The sequence below is a fragment of the Alligator mississippiensis genome, chromosome 10, assembly GCF_030867095.1.
Source record: "Alligator mississippiensis isolate rAllMis1 chromosome 10, rAllMis1, whole genome shotgun sequence".
Classification (NCBI taxonomy): Eukaryota; Metazoa; Chordata; order Crocodylia; family Alligatoridae; genus Alligator; species Alligator mississippiensis.
In genome coordinates this window covers 3273272-3299514 of record NC_081833.1, presented here as the reverse complement: position 1 = coordinate 3299514, position 26243 = coordinate 3273272, and the positions used below count along the sequence as shown (strand labels likewise).

At 46.9% G+C, this 26243-nt stretch overlaps 1 long non-coding RNA gene across 3 annotated transcripts; it reads right to left on the bottom strand.

Annotated features, from left to right (window-relative positions):
• Positions 1-679: 679 nt before the first annotated feature.
• LOC106737947 (uncharacterized) lies at positions 680-26213 on the bottom strand. 3 transcript variants are annotated; one of them, XR_002090019.2, is made up of 6 exons: positions 26040-26213; positions 23128-23263; positions 22404-22460; positions 18829-18967; positions 8788-8898; positions 680-8050 (listed from the first exon to the last, which is right to left on the bottom strand). It is a non-coding gene; the product is annotated as an uncharacterized LOC106737947 (long non-coding RNA). The 3 variants fall into 3 exon arrangements; XR_009455105.1 differs by lacking the exons at positions 680-8050; positions 8788-8898 and adding exons at positions 9196-17833; positions 24969-25293; XR_001371675.3 differs by lacking the exons at positions 680-8050; positions 8788-8898 and adding an exon at positions 9196-17833.
• Positions 26214-26243: the final 30 nt, after the last annotated feature.

Here is a 26243-nt window from a genome sequence, read left to right as displayed (position 1 = left end):
ACCTAGTAGCTCTTGATATCTTCTGTGCAGGAAGCCATAGGAGCCTGGCCAGATGCCTCCTTGTGCTGGAAGGTGCTAATGGCTGCCAGGGAATTGCCTTTGATCCAGAGACAATCACGGACCTCCTTGAGGCCTATGGGTGGGCGAATCCTTTTCCCTCTGCCGCAGTAAAATCAAGCCCCTTGATATTGTGAACATAAACAACCAAAGAGGATGGAGGCCTGACTGGAGCTAACCCAGATAGGTTGACAAGGATTTCCCCGGCTGAAAATTTTAGGAGCTAGCATACTGGTTGCAGTGCTGGAGCCAAAAGCCAGAACAGCAGTGGTGAGCAGACCCTGAGATGACCTGTGAGCATGGAAAGTGTCTGCTGAATTCTTCCATTGTGTTCAGAGGACTTTGTGCACATTTCTTGTCAGGAAAAAGAGTTGCACGGAGCATGTGCCCGACTCCTGTCCCTGGCATCACCTCCTAATAAAAACAGCCCTACAAGTCCCAGAATTAGCTAACCGCTTGGGCCCGACGGCCAGCCACTCTACATAGGCTGGGCATGTTGGCTGTACGTCGTAAACACAGTGGTTTGACTCTCCCTGCCTCCCGTCCCTCATATGAAGGCGCAAAGAGCAAAAGGTAGAACAAAGCTACTGGCAAAGTGACCCCTCCACACACGGACATGAACAACTTGTAACGTTTCTTTTTATTAAGCACGTGTCGTCCTACAGTTGTGCCATCTTCCCCGTTGGGTGCGCGCTCCCCCAGCCATTTTCTCTTGAACAGACATTTCAGCTCAGTTCACTCCAGAGAACATAAGCTTTCCCAACCTACTGTCAACGTCTCATCCCTCTCGTATTAAAGGAACAGATTGTTCAGAACATGCTGGTCCATTTGCCATTTACGCTTGCTGGCGGGGTTTGCTGTTTATTGCTCGCAGCTGATCTTTTGCGCGATCACAATTACCAGCCCCTTCTCTTCCCGTCATCCTTTGTTTTGGGCCCTCTCCCATCAGTTGCAAGGGCTTTAAGAGTGAGGTTGCTGGTTGCTGTTTCCCTTAGTGGTTTGTTTAAATTTAAAAAGCTTTTTAAAATCGTCCAAAAGTCTGGGCTGCCCATTTCTCAGGACAGTATCAATCAGGAGTCACCCCGCTGGAGATACAGCTGCAGCGCCAGCCAAAGGAGGCATCTAACTCCGTCCCGTAGGTATTTTGCTCGTTGTGCTGGTATGCAGGTTTCCTGTGATCAGCTGCAGGAACTGAAGGACTGAACCAGAACTCGAAGGCAAAGCTCTGGGCTCTGGTCCTGCCTCTTGCCACTTACCTGCTTCACAGTCTGGGGTTGGTCACTTCGGTGACTTGTCCCATATGACACAGCCGGGCACAGAGTCTAGATATCCTGAAGATCATTCCCAGCAGGGATCCAGTATCGTTACAGACCTCGTGCTTTCCCTTTTCCTATAAAGCCACCGACACAAGCTATAAATTGGGTTTTGGCTGGCTGGCTGGCTGGCTGGCTGGCTGGCTGGGGAGTATGGAAAGGTATCTGCTTTCACCCTACTTTCTACTGGCTACGTTGGGAAGTTCAATAGGAGAGAACTGTACCAGTTGCCTAGCAACTCGAATGCAAATTATCATCCTGTCAGAAAACATTTATTTCAGCAACTTGGACTAGATTCACAAAGGGAGGATCAGGCCTAGCTAATCAGATGGGTTTAAGGAATAACACACAACTCAGAGGACCTCGTATATCTAGTCTTCAGCAAAGCAGGCATCCACAGGGCTGCACCAACACCCTGCTCAACAGGGCAGCAGCGACTGCTATGCAGGGGTGGAGAAGAACCTCCTAGGAGGACTTGTTTGGAGCATGAAGGCAAAGGGCGTGCGGGGTGGGACAAGGGCCCTGGGCATGTCAGAGGAGTCCTCGGGCTGCCGAAATGTTATCCATTCAGAAAGGCTGACGCTGAAATGTTCAAGCCGCCTAGGGAGTTAGAAACCCAGCTCCCACTGAAGCAAAGGGAGCATGTGCATCTTAACATATTCACCCTAAAAGATTGGCCACCCCTTTTCCTTGCAGCCTCTTACAGAGTCTTTCACTTGCAGGTCGGTGGCCTCAATGACTGCACTTTCCAGTGCAAGACTGAACTGGGAGCTGCCCTGTAACCCAGGCTCAGGGTTTAATTGTCTCTTTGGCCTCTGTGTGGTGGATCTGAGGGTCCCGCCTGACAGTAGGAGGGCTCCCTTCTCCACAGCACTGTCCCTTCCCATTTCTTTCATGCCCATTGATTCCCATGCCTGAGCCTTGAGACTGGTCTGAAGGAGGAGACAGGAACGTTGACGGCACTCGGGAAGGTTGGCCTGCCAACATCCATTCAGGGAAGCTCCCTGCTGTCTGTCCTGCTCCACAAACCCATGGCTGCCTGGATTGCAGTGGAGGAGCTAGTCGTAGCCTTTCTCAGCGAGTTGTTGAAAGCCTGATGCCTCACAACACAAAGGTATGCAGTAATGGCATTTTAATTAACACCTTCCTGTAATTAATTCCTCTATCATACCAGGTTAATAAATGCACAGCTATAATTTTGCATAACAGAAACTACATCAGTGTGATGGAACCCTGGCCTAAGATCAACATCTGCACATCTGGAAACACCTGCTTTGCCAAGCCATGCCACTTTGGATATAGCAGGTGCCCATTATCCCACGGTTCAGTGTGTTCTTTGGAAACACTCTCATAAGTGTACACCATTATCATTGATTAAACAAACTAGAGGTACAACAGATATGATGACACGCCCCAAAGTGCAGAGGGAAATACGGTATTTGGGTTGTTTGGGATTATGTCGTCCTGTCCTGTTTGATACCATGCCAGTCTTGTTGCCTGCATAACATGGCACACAGCAGGCAGAGAAGCCTCTTGTAGCATGGTTGTATTATGTGGAAATGTCAGCAGAGCATTGCATTGCTTATGTGCAGGAAAGAGCAACAGCTCAGCTCACTGAGGGGGAGTCCAAAGCGCTTCACCAAAGCAACATGAGTTTGGCAAGTGGGCTGATGTCCGTGACTGTCCACAGTAACCATCCATTTGTGGCTCACATCTGGGGAGCTTCTCCTTTAGCTCAAGGGTAGTGGCTATGCTTTTGAAGAAGAGATGCCAAGATCCAACTGGGCCTTGGGAAACTCTTGACAGCTATCATGTACATCATGGTGACAACTGCAGAGCACCTGGTGGTCCCAGATTTGTTACATTATGCATCCATTCCTCAACATATGTCAATCAGTATATCAGTGCGTTTACATATCCATTCACAGCCAAAATTGTAGCCACCCCTGGGGTAGAAAGCAGTGGCTGTTTGAGCACAGCATCACCATCAAGAGGGAAGATAGGAGGAAAATGTAGCCAGCTCAAAATACTTGGGAATTGCAGGCTGTCTGAGCGTAATTACTCAAATGAGACTTTTGGCTAGAAGGATACAGAGGTTAACGCTTTAATGCTCACCCCCCATTCCTCATCAGAAAGATGACCTCTCCAAGCCCAGAAGGCTGCCAGGAACACTGATTTGATATTTAATCAGAGGACAGACTGTCTCCTACTTCATCACTGATGCCTGCAGCACCCCACAATTGGCGTGCCTTCTGAGTGCTGACCAGGTATGGCCTTGCATAGTTTAGGGGAATCTGCTCATATCATAACCTGAGCTGGTACAGTTGCAAGAGAAAAGTGATTTCTGCAAGCGCGCTAGATAGGAGTGAACCTGCTGCCTTTATTTATTGGAAGCCAGTCTCAATTATCTGCCATTCTCTCTCTCCCTTTCTCTCTTTTTTTTGTTACGTCTTAATTAGGGCTGCACTGTCAGTATGTGGTGGTTGTCATGGATCAGCACTGAGTGACACTGTTGGCAATTCAATGAAACAGGAGCCTGAATCAGCCCACATGGACTAGCTGAAGTGCCAGTGCTTTCTTTGTGAGTCTTCCTCGATCAAAAAGCGCACATATAAACAGGCATTGTTACTGGCTGCGTGCTTATAGCTGCAGCTGTGCCTCAGAAAGGAACCGCATCGCGCTGGATTGTGGTGGGGGAAAATGTTCTGCTCATATCTGCATCTTTGGAGAAGGCAGCATTGTTGTTGTGCATCGGCTGGAACACCGCCGTTCTCACTTCGCTTGGGCCTGATCCAGCCCCGATGTCGTCAACACCAGTCTTCCCGCTGACGTTAACAGAATTTGGATCAGGCCTTTAGTCGGTATCCAAGCTATTTTATGATTTACACTTCTACGCGGGCTGCTGCAGGACTCTGGCTTACATTCAGGGGTGATATAAACAGTGGGACAAGTCAAAGCTAAGCGTGCACTGGTTAGAAGCATGAATGCAAGGGAGGTAGGGGGGCCACGGCCCACCCCATTCACCCCTCAGTATCCAGTGGGCTACCTCTTTCCCATACATGGGGTCAGAATCTGATCTCGTTTACATCAGCGTAACCCTGGAACAAAGGTTTAAGCCTAATTTCAAAGAAGCTGGTAGAAGTTGTATCATTTAATTAAATGGGATCAGCATTTCTACATGGGTCCCAGTGAGGATACTCCAGCCTACCTAAGAAGACTGAAATCTAAAGTCAGGTTTCAACTGAACCTTCACCAGGAAAACAGGCTTGGTGAGTGATATCGAAAAGAATCCTGTTTGGAAAAGAAACTGCACTAATTTAGGGTTCTGGGGTAGGTCACGGTGTACAGAAATGCCGTCCAAGGGAGAAAGGCAGGGCAAACTAGTTCCTAATAAATCATCCTTTAGTGTTCAGGATTCAGCAGGCTTGTGAGCAGTGCCTCACAACATTTATGCCTCACTCGTTTCATTGCATCATGTGTTTTTGTATCAGCACCCTTGGCCATCTAGCAGCTTGTTGGGGTGGTGTTCTGAGCCGTTTGGCAAGAAACCTGTCGTCAGTTCTAGCTGTTCCTGGAAGTAGCTGACCCCAAAGTCTCAGGTCATTAGACTTATTACATGTGTGAAGATTTCCAGAGGGGGAAGCCCATGAATAACTAAAAATCACTGCTGGTTCACTCAAACATTTGCAATTAACTGAATTGCCACTTGCCATGTACTACCAGGTTTGCTTTAGAAGGAGCTTATCTAGGACTGAATTTTCTTCATGTCTTCATTTCTGTGGCGCTAATGAACCTGACTAAAACTGTCTCAGCCACAAATAGGACCAGACCTGGGGAAGGACACCTTGTACCTGAAAGCCTAAGTCCTCTCCTCTCCCTGTTGTACAATTGGTCCAATAAAAGATAGCAACCAAAAAAATCCTTGTGTCTTCATATTTTCTGGACCATAACAGCTGCAATATCATTCTGACACTACCTCTTCCTGAAAACGCATTTTTACTTTTCATTTTTGATTTTTCTTGGGAACACTGGAAGCGATTTTCCCCTTGTTACCCTGATGCAAAGCTTTTTCAGCTGGGAGATTAATCAGACCCAGTAACATTATATGCCAAGCTGAGATGAGGATAATACTAATAAACTATTTGGCACTTCTATAGGTGGCTTTGCAAACATTAATCACTCTTTACAGTGCAGTTGCAGGAGAATGAAGCATCCTTCTTCCAGTTTCAAAAGAGGGAAACAGACGGATTAAACGGAGTGCCCAAGGTCACACAGCAAAATAGGGGCAGAGATGGGAATAGAAATAGCAGCCTGAATCTCATTCCCATCCTCTAATTGCTAGCTATCACTCCCTCGCAAACAAAGCAATCTGCAGCATCATTTTACATTATCCCTGACTGTATCGCTATTTTATATTTAGCAACCAAGTCCTGTAAAGGGATGTTATGTAACATCCCCAACGTACGGTGCTTTGTAATTCATAAGGTCTACTTGTGCTGCTTCTAGAAACACTCCTTTAGAGTTCATTCCACGGCTCTGCTGAGATTCCTCTTTCATTTCCCTTTGATCAAGCAAAAGATTGCACTGGATAGTCATCTGCTGCTTTACACACACACAGCTATGATCACCCTCCTCCCCTCCACACACCCCCTCTCCATTGCTCAAGCTATTAGCACTGCTGTCAGCTAAATTCTAATTGCAGAACCTTTATTATTGACAATGATCCAAGAGGCAGCCAAGAGTTCGCTGATCATTCAGATCTCAGGGGGACTTGCAGCTTGGGCAGAGAGACAATCCTCTTCTGTATGGGAAACTAATGGTATTAACTTTGGAATCATGGAGAGGATGCACACAGGAAAGCCCTTCGTATGTCACTTCTTGGAGCTGGAAAGCACTCAGTGTCACCGGCATCCACAGGGAAGCTGGCTGAAGTCCTGATCGCTGCACATCCTGCCTGGCTCTGTAGTTCAGCCATAACTAAGTAGATGGCTCTCCACGTTGCAAGTCACTATGCTTGTCCCCTGCCAAAGGAACTGCCAAGCACGGCAGTGAGGGACACTTGGTTCCTGGACCGGTTACAATGGCAGCCTCAGGTCCTGGTTGCTGGAATGGCAGGCAGGGCACTGGAGGGGAGCCTGCCCTTCCACATCTCCATACAGAGCAGCCCTTATCTGGACACCTGGGCTCCCCGCACACAGCCAGAAATCAGCCCCTTTGCACCTGGAACCTGGCACGAGCCACCAGCAGTCCCGACACAGGGAAGGGGCAGTCTCCCCTGTTCTGTGGCAGACATGTAGGTGGCCCACTGCTACCAGTGATCATAGCACCACCAGCTGTGCTTGACAGTAAAAAGAGGTATGGCTTGGGAGGACAGGGCTGCCTCCCAGTCCCCCATTTCTGCCCAGCTGCCGGGCAGGGGGCAGTGCCCTTCCTCAACTGTGAAAGGGCTCCTCCCATTTCAGCCAGGACTTGCCCTCCTCTCTCTCCCCCACAAGGCTGGGACCAAAGGGCCAAATTCTGCTCGTGGATTCTGGTCCTGCTGACTCCGCTGCCAGTTACTGCCGAGCAGCTAAAATAAGGCTGACGACGCTGTAGCCTTACAATGTGCCAAGCCCAGTGACACCGTGTTTTGTGCAGAACAGGCTCTGAAGCTTCGGGTTGCAGAGATTCTGCATTTGGGATCAAAGCCTTGCACGTGGCTGTAATTCTGGAGAGAGAGAAAAGGCCCAACAGCAGTGCCGTGTCTTTGACATACAGAGCTTCTGACAGGCTGTCTTGTCTCCTCTGCATCTACTACTGCAGTTCAACACCAGAGAGCAACGTATGCATGACAGACCCAAACGGCAGACAGCAGCAGATGCTCACGGAGCGCAGTGTCTTGCAGCGGGCTCCTCTCTCCCAGGCACACGGCCCTGTGCTGTGATGGATGAGGACAATTAGGCACAGAGGCACCTGCTTGCACAGGAGTGTCTGAGGCCACTGCAAAGAGCACAGTTGCGTAAGCAGGGGTTTAATGCACTCTCGATGCCTCCAGCGAGCTGGGTGTTTCCAGTTCCGGAGAGCTGCATTTGCAACAACAATTTCTCTACTGGGGCAGCCTTCTCCCAGGTGCAGAGATGTCTCCACATGGACCTAATCCAGGCTGTGCCATTTTGTCTGGGCCAAGGTTAACAGCAGCAACTGAGCTGCTTTCCCCCCAGATCTGAATGATACCCATTTGGGCCAGCTCCATCCCACTGCAATCTGTTCTTGCCACAAGTGTGTTGGAGTTGCATGTAAACACAGCTCTACAGGCCATGCCAGTCAGGCCTTGTGAACTGGTGCTGGCCCCTCACCAGTCCAGGAGAAAGCCAGAGAGCCCATAACTCTCTCAGGCCTTTCCATAGGGAGAGTTATACTAATGGAAGCACAAAGCACAGGCAAAACATGACATAAAACTGCCTCAGGTCCTAGATCAGGAGCCCGTGACCCTTCTCCAGCTCCTTTCCAAATGAGCTCTCAGTCCTTCCTGGACCTAATAACTGAAGAGAGCCAGCTGGGCTGGGTTCCCAAGTCATCAAAAGAGCAGACCAGCCTGTTACAGGCTTAAAGAGTGGGCACTGGAAAGGCCCAAAGGTCTCGTGTGGCCTGTTGGCTGGGTGCTTAAGCAGAAGTCAGGTGGTAGTCGCTGGTGGGACATCCTGTAGGAACACAGACAAATAACCATTAGTGTTTACGTCGGGGGGCTGGTGCACGCAAACACGTGGAGTTCTGCCTCCCTTTCCTTGGGTATCTGCACATGGTGCAAGTCCTCCTCTGCAATCTCTACTCTCCCTTGGACTCGTACAGCCAGTCATTTCTACGCAGAGCAGGATGCTCTCATTTTTCATCTTCTGTGTTTCTTCTGTTTCTAGCTCTAAGCCAGTGGGGGCCAACCTTTCTGGCAGGCATGCCCCACATTAGCCCCACACCCTCCCTGAGTGCCATTCCAGTCCCTTGCCCTGTCTGATCTGCTGCTCAGCTTTCTCCTCCTTTCCCTGTGTCCCACGCCCAATTTGCTGCTCTTCTTTCAACTCCCTGCCCTGTCCTGCCTGCTGCCGGTCTCCTCCCTGAATCTGCCACATACAAAGGCTGCCGTGCCACTTGTGGCTCCTGTGCCGCAGGTTGCCCACCCTTGTTCTAAGCAACGGTAATTATGAGCCTGAGTTCCTCTTGTGTGTATCTGCAATCCCAGCACTGGGTTAGAGGTCTCTAATGTTTACTGGTCTGCTATTCAAACCATTGTCAACACAGCAAACCTCTGCCCTGGTTACACGAACAGCAGGAGAGTCAAAAGCTTCTCTCTCAGGAACAGTGTCTCTGCATCCGTGGGTCTAACCTGAAATCCAGCACCTGGTACAAGGAGGAATTCTTCTTAGGAAGACATATGGCACCTCACCTTCCAACAAAGCATCACTGCACTCCTGACTCCGATCCAAGGGCCTGGAATTGTTGCTGTGGTAACCAGCTCCTGACAACCAACACAAAGACATCGAGGGCAACAGTCTGACTGTGGGACAATGAGCACAGCCACTGGTGAGCAATGGTTGCAGAATCAGACCTTGAGCAGGGAGGGAAGGAATCTAATGCAGCTGCATGGCTGCAGTATCCCAAGCTGACAACCTCGAGGCTTGAAAAACATACACACAGTAGGGGGGTTATTTGGCAGTTCATTTTCCCTGTAAAAGTCAAACATGAAACCTCCTGTTTATAATCATCTCTTGGGGATGTAGGAACCTGCTGGCCCATGAGTGACAAAAATGTTTGGATCTGGGAATCAAGAAAAAGAGCCACTACAAACAAAACATCCTGTACAAAAGTTGATGTTACAATAAAAATATACATCCAGCAAGTTTTGATACAGCCGTTTTTCATCCTTTCCAGGCTGTGCTAGTTTCAACATTATCAACAAAAATCATCATCAAAGCAAGGGAAAGAGAAGAGCAAGGCATAAACAATCACTTAATGACCCAGCACTGAATGTCTTCATCGGATGAAGTCAGGGTGTAGCAAAGAGAAATATTAAACGGCCTTCTTTCGAGCCCCACCTGCTCTGCAGATAAGCAATGCCTGCAGTGTCCCAGATACCCATCGATCTGAAGGTCAACTTCCAGCATGTGATAATATTGATGTAAAAAAAGAGAAATTTCAATTGCAAATGTCCATCCCACACTCTGGTGTTTGTGTTTATCGAGTTGTGCTGCTAAAGCACTCACAACTGGGGCAAACAGCAGTGGGCTGGTGGCTTGGTCAGCTCTTCTAGGGCTTGAGAGAATGGGTGTGCTCTTGTTATTCTGGCTGCACGCACCCTACCAATTATTACAGTCCTCTCCTATTGTCCCAGTTTAAGACACAGCAAAGAACACCCGAGCTCTTATAGTTTCACTAAGTGACTCCATTCTGCCTTTAGATTTGATTTCTTCATCACCTCTTTCTCATGCAAATTTTATGACTAGCGCTTGCTGTATTGCAGTTCCCTGGGAACATTCCTTCACTTACTTGCCTGCCTCTGACATCAACAAAATTCTTGTTAGGGCTGGAGACACGCAGCCACTGAGGATGGGCCGAGCCAGCTAAATAACTGAGTAGCGAGTGGCTGCAATATGCACCAGGGCAAATAAAATCCAACCTTTGTTATAAACATATTTGACATTTAGTAGCTCTTATCCCAAAGCATTGCACGCACTATCCCCACACAGCCATTTCTGGGACCACCCAGTATAACACTGTAGCAACCAGCTAGTGACACCTCTTCCTAGTTAAAACATAATGTGGCATCTTTAAAGTCTACCTGAAGTGGGCAGGTTGCACGCATTGGGAGTTAATCTTATGTGAAAGTTCCCACCAGCTGAGCTGGCACGCCGCTCCTTTTTACCAAATATTTCAGGAGGAGAAGGGCCACTGTTGACCCGTCCAGAGATATGCACCTTGCAGTGCTGGGAAAGTGCAGGTATTCTAAGTGTAAAGCACAAATCTCTAAGCTCCGCTTGCCGTGAGGTTCAGCAGGAGGCAGATAAGCGTATTTGGAAAATCAGTGTGCGCCTGGCTGAGTGATGAGTCATTGCACCTTTTATACCCAGCGTCTGTTCAGAGCAGATGAGGGGCTCTTCTAACTGTGGAAACCATTAGCATAGCAAGGCAGATGTCAGGAGATGCAAGCCAGGCACTGAGGAGCTAGAAACCGTGGCAGCATGGAGGACAAGGAGCAATCGGGTACCAGAGAGAAGGGCAAAGAAGCTAGAAAGGCTCCACATTGTTTCTGCAATGCAAGCAAGCCACAGAGAAAGTCCCCTGGGGAAACGATGTTGTCTAACTGGCACATCATGTCTACGCTGCAACAAAGAGTGTTCTCAGTTCAGGTTAAAAGAGTTGCAAAGACAAAATAACTCGGGGTTAGCAGCCCAGTCAAGGCTACAAGAAGCCCATGGTAGAATGCAAACTTCTGGCTCCAGTTCGAGTCCACAGCTTATTCTATACTACACAGCTCTGCCTCAGAGCTAGGGTGGCCAGGGCTTGACAAAGCTCACCCTGTCAAGCTGGCGTAGCTTTCCCAGCAAACCTCAGCTGGGAGGCAGCTTCTGTTGCTCAGGGAAGCTGGTATACCTCTGGAGGCACACAAACCCCTACTGCCAGCAGACAGAGGGCAGGTGTAGCATAGCAATAGCCCATCAACCTTGCTGCAACTGCTGTGTTAACCCACATGAGCCAACCCACATTTAGAAACTCTCCTCCTGCAGAGCAGAGGTAACCTGAGGGCTGGACAACACAAGGACACTCCAAAAGGAGCCAAAATAAATGACAAGTGTGAAGTCAGCATGCAGAGACTAAAGTTCCTCCAGCTCCATGTACAAGCTCTCAGACCTAGATGAACCCTCCTTGGATTTAGCCCAGGGACATTATTAGCTGCACAGCAATGGTTAATGCATCCCACCACTCCCCAGCGTCCCCATCCTGGAAGGTCTTTTGTGTCATGGAGGGGAATTGATGCAGCACAATGACAACACTTCAGAAAGCCCATAACATCAGGCTATGCTTCAGCAGATGCTACATCCCAACCAGAGAGCACAGAAAGCATTGCATTGCATCTCTCCTTAAACCCTTCTCAGGGGCAGTGGCGGGGCATTTCTAATTGTTGTGGATAGTCTACTTCCAGCATTTGGACAGGAAACAAATCAACGGGATCTTCCCTTTCACTATGACTTCTCTTTCACCCAACAGCGCTAAGTTACTTCTCTATTCCTATGACAGTCTGAAGAACATCAAAGGAGTGCTGCCTTAGAGGGAGAAGCTGGCCTGGTGGATTTTGTTCCCGGTTCTCTCACCAACTCACCGCATAACCAGTAATAAGTTCCTTGTGGTCCAAATTTTAAAAAATGGGCCTTTAACGTTTATTGCCTCCATTTTTCTTGGGTGCCTGGACTACACTGTGTTCCACACTTCTAACAAGCCAACCCTAGATGCTTCCAGCTGGACAACTAAACAGGGGGACTCCAAAGGGTAGAAGCCACTTGTGAAAATGAGTGTGGTAACATAGATAATAAACATGTCTTTATTCACCTGTACTCTGGGAAGTACCTGCCAATCACACGGGAGGGCTGTGACCTTGTGTGAACTTCTGTAAAGTTTGGGAGGTCCCTTTTTTTTATGTTCCTCTCCATATTCATTCAATTGGCAAACCATGTCCTTTTAGGGCTATACTTACAGACTGTACAGAACTCTCTAACCCTCCATGACATGTTTGTTCTTCAGCCCAGTTACTTTCCCATTGTCCCTCTCAAAATTTATGTCATCTTGTACCAGTTTAATGCACATTCCGTATGTCCTGCATTGTATTTTATTCCAAATCACTCTCTTAAGCATTGACTGGCTCCGTGCTTCTGTACCGAATGGCTGTGAAGCAAGTTACTTCAGCAACCATCATGCACCAAACAACAGTCCCCGTATGAGCCTGATAGTTGACATTAATGATGATGAATCGATGAGCTAGTTAAGTTATAGCTATGAAGGAAAAGAGAAAAGTCCAACTGAAAACATAACTCACTTTTCCATGGCAGAACATGGGCCCATTAAACTTCAACTGAACCACTCCAAACTAGGAGGTGGAGCCTTCCTGAAGTTTATTTTTTTTCCTTCCCTATTTGGGATTTTTTTAAAATAACACCAGCAGCAGAACTATGCTGGGAAAAACCCCATCAAACTACAGCCCTGCAAAATGGAGGGAGTCTCAGTAGCAACTGCACTTTTATTCCCTCCAGAAAGCTTGATGCACAGATTCAAAATGGAGGATGTGTGTCAGCTGGTGGGTCCCTAAGGCTGTCTGGTGACCTACATGCTACTAAGGGGAAAAATAACACCACAGTCACTTAAAGGGAGGCTGGTAAAAGCGACAAAGGTGGATTAAGTTCCATGACAAGAGGGCAGAGTGCTGCACAGAAAGGCACTGCAGGTGTGTTGCATCCTGCTGACATGACGGCATCTAATTCTGACCTTCACAGATAACTAAATCTCCTGTTGAAGAGATACAGATAAGCAGTTTTCAGCTAACATGTAAGAGCTAGAAACTAAAGAAAAGTTTAAAAACTTTTCATGGCACAATGGCAGGCTCTTCCAGCAAGAGGGAAATCAACACAGGGTGAGAGTCTCTGGTATGGGGGGGATTACCGGTTGGCCTTTGGACCACTAAAATCCTACTTAAATCCTCAACACAGAGGTTGATCCATGTGTTGGCCCTCTGCAGAGAGGTAGATTACATCCTATAAAGAGCTTAATTGTAACCAGAGAGGGACTAACATAACGCATGTTATTTAATGTCATTGGCAGGATAGGGGTCAGGCTTCCCAGTCCTAGGCTAAAACACAAGCATTTTAGGGGGCAGGTGTCTCTGCCCCCTAAAACCTCTTAAAAATCAATTAACACCTGCTAAAAGGGACTAGGAAAATGCTACTAAAGGCTTTCCTTCCCTAGAGTTATTTGGGAATTGCTTTTGCACTTTGATTCACACTTTACCGTAACCTGAAACAATTTGCAACTGTAGGCAAAACCTGAATGCCAGTGTGTAAGGACCAGGAGCTGGCAGTGAGGAGGCTCCTTTATAGGCATTTCTTCCCCCTCCTGTCAGGGAACACCCCCTCTTTATAAGACATCTAAGAGCAACTGTACTGCAACCATGCCCCAGGCATTTCTCCTTACTCCTCTCCACCTGAAGTAGCAGTATGTCTCTCTTCTCTTTTGCTCTGCCAAATTATTGCCCTGGGAATGCAGCACGCTCTATGTGCTTGCTTGGCTGGCACAGTGGATTCCCTTTATGGTGAATGAAGCTTCACTAAAAAGGGAGAGAGGCTTCTTGAAAGGAAAGACTCTTTACTGAAACGTGCCGAAGTGTTTCAGGCATTGACAACTGCCCTTTCCATTCTATGGGGGGTCTGCGGCACTGATTCTTCTGGGAAGTCCCGTAGCATCCTGCTAACACTGCAACAGCAGTGGTGGAGGTGCTAGTGGGGACAGAGCAGCAGTGGGGACAAGGCAGGCACCAACAAGGACAAACGGTATTTCCTTAGCTGAGTTCACTCAGCTGAATTAGTTCTGCTCAATAGAAACTCTGTACCCTTGAATGTCAAGCCAGTGAGTGAAGCCTTGGTCCCACTGACGTTGACGGCAAAGTAGCTATTGGCTTTACAAAGGCCAGAAATTCACCCACTGTATTAGGTGAGGATTTCTCATCGAGTTCAACTACCCCAATTGATCAAAGAAAGCATTATTTCCCTACATTGGGAAATCTGCACAACATGGTAGTGACAACATCTTTGTACCGTCTATGCCAATGCTCCCATAGTTTGCTTGAGTTACCAGTTAGAGATTTCCTACGAAAGTTTAGTGCTTTTATAAACATAACTGGCATTGCTAGGCATTTTGACGGCTTTTAAAGTAGTTCTACATTTAGGTCCAAATTATTTTCTTGTTTTGTTTGGGTAAGACGTGACCCGCACACGTTGTAATGGTTTAAGTGACAGAGTGATTCTGTTAAAACATGTTTTCAGTAGGTACAATTTTTGCATAGAGGCTCCTAGATCAGTTAAACTGATGGAAGGTGTTTTATACCACGTGGGTTTATACTGCATAATTTTATTTATGTGAGTCTGCATATAGAAAAGAACAAACACAGACTGTATACATGTTGCTGTTCAGGACCCAACACCCAATCCATAGTGTGGTTTGTGGCATTGGCTGATATGAAATGTATCCAAAGAAGGTGGAATAAAAAATATCAAGCATGTGCAATACTGAGTACAGCGAACAGGAGTCAAATGCATAGGGGAATTCTTTCTAGCAGGGAATCGGATGATGCATCGAAGCACAAAATTTAATTATGTCCATACCATTATAGCTCCAAATGTTATTGATGATCATAAAATTATCCAGCTGTGTTGAAAAGATGGACACAGCACTCCCCTCATTGACTGCTCATAAGTAAATTAACCTTTTGTTTTCCATGAGGTCGTTTCTCCCCTTCTGAATTTAGTGATCGCAGGATTAGAAACAGAGTGCAACATTTGGTGCAGTGTTTTCGGTGCCATGCTGGTTTCTATTTTTCACTAAACTCATCATGTGAGCGAGCACAACATTCTATATTTCTAGCATATTCCCATGATCGAACCAGATATAATGGTGTGGCATGATAACAAATCAGTCTTGAGAGGCACCATGCCTGGTCCCAGATGCTTCCCTTCATGCAGGAAAACAATTAATGGAAAGGGCATGCTGATTCTGAATACTCCACAAGGCTGCCCAACACCCCCCTGAAGAGGCTACGATGTCACCATTAGGCAAGCAGCAAGATTGGCACTTGTAAAATCCCTATGAGGCGGGAGATGCGCTGGAACAAAGAGGTTTTGAAATCCCCATCCTTGGAAGCTTCCAAGAGCAGTTTGGACAAACACATGAGTGAAGTGGTTTAGACAGGGGTGATTCTGTCTTGAGCAGAGGCTGCACTACATGACCTCCTGAGGGCCCTGCCAGCCTGACTTTTCTGAGTCTATGATCCCAGAAGGAAGCTGTTGGAGATTCAGGGCTCAATTTTCAAAGTCACCAATCAAGTACCCCAAGAAATTGCCCTTCTGTGCCTCCCAGAAGCACAGCAAGTGGTGGATATGCCAAGCTGCCATCAGCCCAACCAGGATCAATATATGTGGATCAATTCCTGTTCCCAGAGGAGCATCCTCTATATTGTGGCTGCTCCCCAACTCTATTCCTCCTCCAGCCTGAAACTCTTCCCAAATACCCATGGCACCTTAGCTATGCTGCACTGGTGCAGAGGGGCTTCTGTAGGTGATTCAATATTTCCTACATGCCCCAGACTGTCACTGAGGGTGGTGTGAGCACAAAGAATGTAAGCTCAGTTCAAGCCTTGACTCATAAAGCTGTAAGTGGGATGCCTCGCAGAATGTCTCTCTCCTCATCATGAGGCTTCACTACGATAGCTATCATCCATGGAAACAAAAGCAGCAATGTACTGACAACTCAGCAGAGATGTGCAGGACTGGGCTATCCCAGCAGCTGACCCAGGGATTTGGAACACATTACCCTAGGAGCTGAAAATGCCCACAAACCTGGCTGCATTTAGATGGAAATGGAAAACCAATCTGATTGCCACAGCTGACCCCACAATATACATTCAAATCTAGGTGCGCAGTCTGGGAAATAAGGGAGAGAACCATAGATCAATTCCCTGTAAGCTTCAGGTGATTTGGGCTCCACATTCTGTGATGAAAGACAGAGCTGATATGAGAGGATAAGACAAAATAAAAACCAGACATTAAAGATGTCACCAGCTCTGCTACCAGTAACACCACTGAGGATTCAAATGGAAATGACTGCAGTGCTTGAGCTCCCTTTACAGTTTTTATGTTGGTGGTTCCCTTTTTATTTTCCTCAGTAAGACAATGAACTCAAATAAGTCAATTCCACTTTCTGTTTAGGATCAGTTTGCTGTTTTAATTCTGCACTTTCACAAGCACTGGTAACAGCTATAAGCCCACCCAAAATAAGTCTCAACTAAAACTACATTTGGACTTAAGCAACTGGGTTAGTGAGTGTGTGACTAAAGAAAAGCTGATGGCAAAATTGTAATTTAGTGATGAGATGTAGTGATATACTGTATTTGGGTGCTATCAAGATCCTCAGACGAAAGCCACTCCAGCTATAGGACAATCTTATTTTTGTAGAAAAGACAGATTGGCCAAATCTGTTACCATCTCACTGCATTTACATTGAGACAGAACTTTAATGTGCTCCATGCACTTCAGATTAAATTAATTATTCAGATGGCCAGTCCATAGTTTATACACTCCTTATGTTCTACTGAATCAAAGGCCCTGTTTCAACTCCCTACACCAGAGTAATTTTCACCCACTGTGCAACAACATGCAGGCTATTATTCATGAAAACAAGTAAAACATTTTTTAACACTGAAACAACTAAGAATAAAAGTTAAGATAACTTGAAGGGTACCAAGAGGAGGAACCCTAATTAACGTGAAAAAGTGATTAAATGGATCCTTCCCAGAACTATCTACAAAGCTTTTTTTTTTTTTTGTCCCACAGGTTTGTTTTTTCTGAATATCCTATTCCACCTCCAATCTCCTGTCTCATGTTGATGAGAAGATGTTGTTTCTGTTGTGCTTGTCAGCATGCATCAGATGCACTTGATCAACACTTGCCATGTGTTTTGACCAAAAGATTTGTGATATATCACAAAAGGAACAAAGCTGAAGACTTGCAAATTAAACGGGTGAGTCAGTCTCTCCTGGGGAGAGACTAAGAGCCCCAAAACAGGGCCCTGCATTGGCTCCTATACTGCACACTCCAAACGCTGAAATCAAGCTATGTGGTTGCTGCTCCAGGAATGCCAGGGACACGCAGCCCCACTGAGGCACTCCTGAGAGCGCTCCTGGTGCTGCACCAACACAGCAAGCAGTGTGTACAGACTGGGAGCAAGTGGGCTGGGTGAGGGCTTGTTCCTTAACAGTGGTCTCATGATTGCCAAGGAGGCATCTACACTGCAGCTTGGCAAATCGTACCTGGGTTAGCTCTGCACTAGCACCAACAGCAAAGCAACTGCTGCAACACATGCTCCAGCAGCAAAGTACTGCTTTCCTGACTGCACAGAGCTGCTATAGGCAGACTGCTCCCAGTGTCTGCAAGAGCTGGTCCAAAGCTAACTAACATATGGCCATCAGTTGCTGGATCTCCTTGTAGACATAGCCCTCATATCAGAGTGATGAAGGTCAAAGTGGATTTGCAAGGGAAAATTAGCAGACCTGTCAGACCAGAGAGGAAGTGCATTTTTTTCTGTCTTTCAGGAACATATTGTACTTTGCTTCTGTTGACACAGCACCAGGGTGCATCATCCAGCCAGTCCAGCACAGGAGATGGGAAAGTGTTTTCCCCCTGCAAAGTAAAACACATTTTGCAGAACTATCCAGCCCTGAAGGCCTAAAGTAGAGACCTTATTCTACCAGTTCAAGCCTTTCCCCTGCACCCCTCTCACCACAGTAATTTCACACCACCCTATACGTAACCGTTATGAAACCTTCTTAGTACACATCTCAAAGCACTTCTCTGTTAAGGTTTCCTCATCTCTTATAAAGCATCCTTCCCTCTGCTGCTAGTACAAATAATTCACTGGAAACATAATACTTAAAACTGCTTGCAAAGGCATTTATGTATAAGTAGGCAGCCTTGTTCTTTTGTTATTAGTGGTTGTGGTGAAATAGCTGTTCTTTGCTGAGAGACTTGCTGAGACTTTTGCCTAGGATTTCTGATTAAATCTCCTTCAGAGGAGGGCAGTCCTGCTCCCACTGCATTCAGGGGGAAACCATGCCTGTGTGCAGACTGGGGGTGGGCTCATGACAGTGCTGAGAGATGACGGGAGAACTAAGTGTCTCGTTAACTTGCCAGTTCAGGGCTTCTGTCAGCAGGGTTTTGGCACCGTCTCTTTGCAGAGATGAGGAAAAGATGAGCAAAAGTTTGGCCCATCTGAAATGGGACCAAACCAGTTCAGTGCTTGTCCCTCAGAAGGATCTGGCACCATTGAACACTGTAGGGAAGAAGGAAGCAGCACTGTGCCTAGCAACTGAAATTAAATTATCTTGAGGTGAAATGGCGGCAACTACCTTGCAGTCCAGAGTAGTGCTACCCAGTGGGTCACAGCAGACTCTTTCTAGCTGACAGAACATGGACTCCGAGTGCAGACCACTGAGTCACTCAGAAATCCCCCAAGGGACCTCCTCTCCAGACATTGCTTCAATTTGGTTTCTTGCTCACCTGATGTGAGCTGACCAGAACCCAGCCTCAATATTATGGCTGCAAGGTTCAGATATGTAGGCAGCAGAATTTGCAAGCATAATTTCTTGAATAATTTCTGAAAATTGGCCACGTTTCACCTTTTTGATCGGTGTGCTTGAGAAATCCTCTCTTCATAGAGCAAACAACTGGAGCAGAGACCCAAGGCTTGTGTTCTTTTCTCCCAGGAGGTAGATGCAGCCTGGCTTGAACTAGTCTGAAATGTTCATCAGCCTGATCCTATAAAAGGCAAAAGCCAAATTCTGAGAAACGTCAGCTTAGAGAGCATTTCCTCTGGGTGTTGGGAAAGCAGGAAACTCCAGGGCAAAGAACCAGCCTGTGACAGCATGTCCAGAGTGTACGAATGAACTTAAAGGGGGCAGGGATCCAAACCTGGCTTGAGTCACAAATTCCTCCCAAAGCATTCATATACCTTTTGGTGCAACATTACGTAACACCAGCCTCGCTCTTGAAAATCTGCCAGCTTTCACTAATAGAAGAGCTGAAAGGAGGAGGCGAGAATAAAAACAAATAAATACACACAGAGGCAAAATAGAGGCAGCTACCTACACACTAGGCCAGTTTCTCAGATTGTCAGCAGAAGAGGAAATGCAAGGTGCAACAGTTATTCGGGACTGACTCCAGCACGAGTGGGATAGGAAGCACGTCCACAGGTCTGGCTCTCCTAAGTTACTGAAGGTGGGAATCACTGTGCACAGAAGGACCCACTCACATTGGTGACCATCTTGGGTGGAGAGATGAGGGCTCAGCCCACCTAGATCAGCTCTTGGCTGCCTCTGGGTGTACTCATGCTTCTGGCTCACAGATTATGTCCTTTTAATCAATCATGGGGAATTTCTCTCCTCTCTCAATTTCTTGTAGACCCTGACTTTGGGGTCTCTCCTTTCCTGAGACCCACTGTTGTGGTCTTTCTTTGCTGCCTGATTCCAGCCTGACATTCCTCTGTGGCGTTCTGGAGCCGCTGTCACAGAAGAGCACCCTCTTCGAGCTAGGGGAACAAAACTCTACATGAAATTTACCTGCCTCCTATTTCAGCCCAGCCAGACGAATGACCCAATTCTCCTCCCCTCCTACTATCAGTCAGGTGGGGTGCCACTCCAGTCACCACCTGTGCTACATGGGTGTCAAATCCATCTGAGTGGAGGGGAGGAGGCCACATGCATCATAGCAGCTGCTCTACCTTCCTAGCTGTGCAGAGCACATTTCATAGGGGCTCCAAAGCAACACTAGTTTACTGAGAAGTCTGGCAGACAGAGCAAAGGCCGCTACTTTAAGTGCTTTCTTCAGTGCCAGCCGGGCATACTCAGCTCAAAGTACAGCATTTGCTTCAGACTTTTTTCTGTGAGAGAATGCAATTCCTCAGGTAAAAGTGCCCTCGGTAAAAGAAGGGGAAGACCAATGTGTGAAAGTGAGCTTACCCTGCTAAGTGCTTTCCACTCCTGCCCTGCCCACATTTCTCACACACAAGCAGAGGAGAGAGAAAGAAGAGCAGCGGTCATACCCACACAGGGCAGCATGTGCCCTCTCAAGAAACACTAAGCAGCCCTTTGTCTAAGCTTTGCAATGCTGTGTGTATTTTTTCTCTGGTAATCAGCTAAGCACTATGGAAGCCCACATGAGTTTTCTAGCCACAGCTACAAAACTGAGACTTTGGCTGAATAGAGATTCCTGACCTACAAAGGGAGTTTGGTTACTTGCCAAAATAATGTCCGATTCATTACAGCTGTTCCCAACTTAATGTATGACAGTCTTCCTTAGCGCTATTTCTCCTCTTACTCTGAACAATGGGCTAGACCTTCACTATGCTTGGCCAGAGGAGCTCAGCTGGGCCCTGACGTCAGTCAGACGTGCCCTGGGACTGATCTTCCACAAAACCAACAGATCCATCTCGGTGAGAGGGTGGAATTGTTTTTTTGGTAGAAGCCCTGGTGTGGACACAGTTCTGTCCGTGTAAAAGTGGCTCAGGCCACATCTACACAAGGAGTGTAGAAGTGGTACAGGTGACACACAAGCTGCCAGCACTGTCATTTTACTACAGCACATGCACACTCAGCTGCCTTAGCCAAGGAGTGGGTCCCCAGGGAAAGTGGCTGCAGTGGCAAAAAGCAGAGCACTATGGGTAGGCATCCCACCATCCCCTGTGCCTCTATCCACTGCACTGCCTTGTCTGCTATTTTGCAGTGCATTGTAGGATACCAGCACTCCACGAAGGGATTATGAACGCTTGTGTCATTTTCCCATAATTCCCTATGGTCCCTCCCACAACGTACTTTTTCCATGATCGTTTCCGATCTGGAAACTTCCTGCTGTTAGAAAATGGATGCTTAACCACAGAGTGGAGTTCGTGTGTCTTGTTTTTTAACCTAAGCACCTAGTTCTTACAGCAAAGTTATTTGCATATAGAAACAGTAATATCTATGAGGCTTTTAAAATTAATGAAGCTACACTGAATGAAGTCCACTCTAATTCCAAATAACGGTGTCCACAGGGGTATGCTGCAGTTTAGGTAACCCACTTTCAATTCAGGCCTTGCATTAATGCAGATTCATTTTTCTATGTTCCCCAGTGTAGTTGTACCCCAGGAAAATGACTTTTAGGCAAACACAAAACTCCCTGTGGGAACCTGTCAATTTTTTCAACCACTTTTTTTTCAGATGTGTTCAGAGTCCTGCTGGCAATGCTTTGTAGAGTGGAGTCAGCCTAGGCAAGTACTCAACTCCGTCTTGTGAGCTCTTGTTCCAAACAGGAAGCTGGCCTGTACGGCCCCCAGTTAACTACTGTTCAGTCATAGGGGTAAAACCACCCCCAACCACTGGTTTCACTCCAGCACACACCTCCGTCTGAATTAAACTATGCCCATCTTAAAACAAAATAGAAAACCTCAAGCTTCTGTGGCAGCAAAAGTGAATCCCAAATGAATAACAGGGAGAAAGTTTCCTTAGATAGAAAAAGCAGGATATTTGTCTGTAAATAACAGGAGCCATGGAAACTTGTAATCCATGTTTAAAATCCAGCTTGCAAAAGCCAACATTTGCCTCACCATTTTAGTCTTGAAATGTTTAAAAATCCCCGTTCTTTGTTTAACACACACACAAACATACAGACTGTCATCAATTTGGCAAACCCATGACCTCAGTCAAGGCAAATGGTGGGGAGTTAACATCTCTTGCAATCCTTACATTTAGAGAAACTAAAAATAAAAGAGCATTCACTCTAGGGCAAAAAAATTAGTCCTTAAACAACTCAGATTATAAGCAACCCTACAGTAAATAAAACAGTGGGTGTATGTAACGGAGGAGAAAAACTGGTACGGAAAGACAGTTCACGTTCAGGCGTCCAAGGAATTCTGCTCAAGCAGTGATTTATTTGTGGAATTTCTAAAGCGGAGGGAGGAAACTGCGCAAAGGTATCAAAGCTGTAAAGCAAGATAAATAGCATGTCACCATATATTTAGCAAACTGTAATGCAAACCTCAGAAAAATAGAGAGAGGAAGGAAAATAGATGTAGTCTATGCTGGAAAGTTATTGAATGCCTAAGGACAACATGCAAACAGTTTGAGGGATGGTGGGATTTCCCCCAGCTATTTCCCCTCTAGAAATAAATCACTGTTCTAAACAACATTGGGGAAATAATAATTTCAAGCCATTAAAATACCTTGGCTGAATCCCTCTTTTCATCAGTGAAACTGTTGTTGGGGGACGTTGCCATTTTCTGCAAAGAAAAATTAGCTCATTTAAAAATATTTAATTTTAAAGTGGCTTTTTAATAACTGTAGTTCAGCATGCATTCGATCCATATGAATTATGTATTGTTATTAAAACAAGGTTCGTGTAGCAATGTAAATGTAAGAAAGGACTTGGCAGAAAAGGGTCTGATTCTGAAAAGGATGCTCCCTATCCTCCACCAAGACCACAGGGAATTGACGATGCTCTGCACTGCACATGGTTTGACTCAGAGTACAAAGGCCCAATCCTGAACACACACGAACAACTTTCACATGTGTGAGTGGTCCCATTGACTTCCATGATTGCAGGACAGAGCCCTCAAAGACTGTTTCTGCACAGTGCTCAGCCCCGCCATTACCTATGGAAATCCGTAAGTCAAAAGGACTCAGAACCTCAAAAAAGATGCTCAAACCTTGAATGATAACCCCAAGGGAGACAAAATGATAATTTGTTGTTGTTATTATTATTATTAACAACAACAATAATATAGTCCATGTTCCAGGTCAAATCAGCCAGATCAGTTCCAAATTATATCAATTGAGCAGAACTCAGTAGTTCCAAAAACCATATAGATTGAGCAGGCAGAACCCAATCATTCTAAACACCATGTACAGAGCTACAGCCAGCAAGCATCCTCTATCCCTGACTCTCACCCCAGGACTTCAGATACTCTCAAATCCATGGGCAGGCATCCTACGCGCAGGCCCAAGCCCAGAGATCCTGGGATTCAGATGTCCCCATTTGATCTTAGTCCACAAGAGGTTGAGGCACTTGACCTGAGCCAAAAAGCTGAGAAGCAAGAGAAAATTATAAGTTTTGTTGTTAAAAATGTGTCATATAATATATATATATATATATATATAGGTTTTATATGTACAGGTTTTTACACACACACACACACACCTTCTAGTCACTGTTCATTACCTACTTAACTGACCAGAGGAACACCTGCGCACCCGATACAATATACGTGCCCATGGAAAATGCTGAAATACTACAAGAAGATCTAGAGACATTACTGGCAAGACAAAATGGGAAGGATTCCCTGGAAGTATAGGGCCTCTTCTGGCATACCTCTGTTGAGTTAAGGCAAGTTAGCATGTCAAAACTTGGCCCTCTGAATTAAAGCAGGGACAGTTAGGGAAGGCATACAGTAGGCAAGAATAAAGAAGCTGTTCCAAGGGAAGGAGCAGCATGAAAACAGCTGTAAACTTATGAATGGAGTCACACAAATCAATCTGGAGTAACCTCACTCTCTTTGAGGGGGTTACTTTGGATTGATACCAGTAGGATGGAGATTAGCATTTGGCTCAGGTGCATTCATTACCATAAGCAGTCACTTGGGAAAGTATAAAGTCGCATTTTATAATTGGCAAATGCCTGTGCTACAGATGGTCCATATCTATACTACTGCAAAGGCTTTTTCCTTATTGGCTTCTTTCCTATTGTACACCATGTACAAGTGCCCAAGGTGTGCTGAGATGGCACGTCTCCTGCTTTATCACCACAGTGAATCTGAACTTTGCCCTAGCCTGACCAAGATAATGAGCTGTTATGATTATTATATAACTGTCAGTGTGAGGCATCCAGCATTCACAAGAGAAAGGAGCAGGAGAGGCGGGAATTGAGCTGACACAGTCATCCCTGTAAATTAAACTCAGAATAAATAAACCAATTAAACAATATTCAATCAGAGATGCAAAGAAGTGAGCAAGAGTAGAGGCCAGCACAGGCCAACTCCCTGCAAATGTAATTTTTTTTTTTCCAATCTCTGGGCTGATTTTAACTGTGTATGCCTCTGCCTTGCAATTTTGTTGCTGCTGCATGCAGAATAAAACAAGAAATCCCTGCAATAAACCTAACTTATCTAAAAACGAGCACGTTGATTGCTGTGGTCGTCTCCAGAGGATTTCTGAGCACCTTGCAGGCATCCTGCAAATGCTGACAGCTCCACGATGAGGTTCATGGGCATAAAGTTACTCACATGTATAAAGGTTTGTCTGCACAAGGGAAGCTACTGTGAAATCAGCCAGGGTGAGAATTTAAAAGTATGGAGGCTATTCTGCACAAAGGCTCTTTTAGCTTCAAATAAAAGTGTTCACACAGAAGGGCTCATGTGGAATAGCTCTGTCTGGGGAGTGCTTGCATGTGGTTTAGCTCAGTTCACTAAGTGCACAAATCCACTACCCCGCGCAGGGAGTGAATGCAGAATAACGACCGGATTTCAAGTGCCAGCCCAACTTGATTTCACTACAGTTTCCCCAAGAAAGGCAAGCCCCAGCACGACGAACTCTAAGTGAGTCGGCATGGGCAGCTGTTTTGTAGGGCTGTGCAAAGCTTTGTTTCCCAATTCAATTCAGAGGAAATTCGGCCCGATTCAGCAGTCGAATCTCAGAATCCGAATCAAATCAGAGGACTCTTTAATGTCTCTGAATCCAATTGGGACCCTCTGCATTGATTCAAACAGACAACTTTAAATGTTTTTTCTACATACGTGTAGGTGGCAGGTGGCTCGTGAACGCTGTGATGCTGGGGCGTCCTACAGGAGCGTGGGGGGCTCCCCAGCACACTCAGAAGTGGACCAGAAGTGCTTCTGGTTCACTTCCGGTCCTGCTGGGGAGTGTGCTGGGGCCCCCCCACGCCCCCACGGCGTGCACCCAGGGGCCTCCCATGGCCGATTGCCGAGTCGGGGAGGATGCGGGGGGGCTTCTGGCCCACTTCCGGGTTCACTGTTGAGCACGTGGGGGCCCAACTCCCGTGGGACACTCCACGCGCCCCAGCATCGCAGCGATCACGAGCTGCCTGCTACCTCGAGGCACCTAGAAAAAACATTTAAAGCTGTCTGTATGTTCGAATTGACTCGGAGGGTCCCACCTTGATTGGGAGAGATTAAAGGGTTCTCCGATTCGATTCGGATTCTGAGATTCGGCCACCGAATCGGGTCGAATCTCCTCTAAATCGAATCAGCTGCGTCTATGTCCGAATCGCCGATTCTCCAAATCAGCATTGAATCTTCAGATTCGGATGAATCGAATCCGGGAAAGCAATACGCGTCAAAGAATCGAATCGCCGACCCCCGATTCGGACTGAATCCGAATCGACTAGGCCCCGCTTCGCGCTCCCCTGCTGTTTCACAATTGATTTTTTTTAGGTGGTTTCTCCCCTTGGACAAGTCCTGCTGGCTGGCGGGGGCTGGGCTGTATCACCGAACTCAGCTCCAGACTGCGCCCGTCCCGTCGATACACCCATTTCACAGATGCAACCGCCAACCCCCCAGTCCCGCAACAAGCGCCATCATCCAACCCCGGCTGCTTTTCCCTGCCCAGGTTGGGGCTGTGGAGTCAAATAGTATCAGTGAATCTATACACCCCCACCCCTGTCCCAGGGTGGGGGTCCTGGGTGGCCGGGGGCTGGAGAAGGAAGGGGGTAGGACGTGCAATGTCCACTGGGAGCTGCTCCAGGGGCACATCCAGCTGTTGGAAGCAGGGGTCCACTGTGAGAGACAGGCCTTCCACCCTCCTCCACTTCCTCCTTAATGGCTCAGTTTAACCCGCGCTAAACTGACCCGCTCCAACTCCCAGGCGTGTCCAGCCGGGAGGGCTATTGCACGAAGCCGCAGTTGTCACCCCACACCAGTGCAGGATGCAAGGAACGGAGCAAAACCGACACACTCCGCCTCTTACACCCGCCCTGAGGCGACTGCTGGGCGGCCCTAGTCCCTCCGCCCCTCGCCCCGCCCCTCTGGCGGAAGGATCCGGTGCTTCGGACG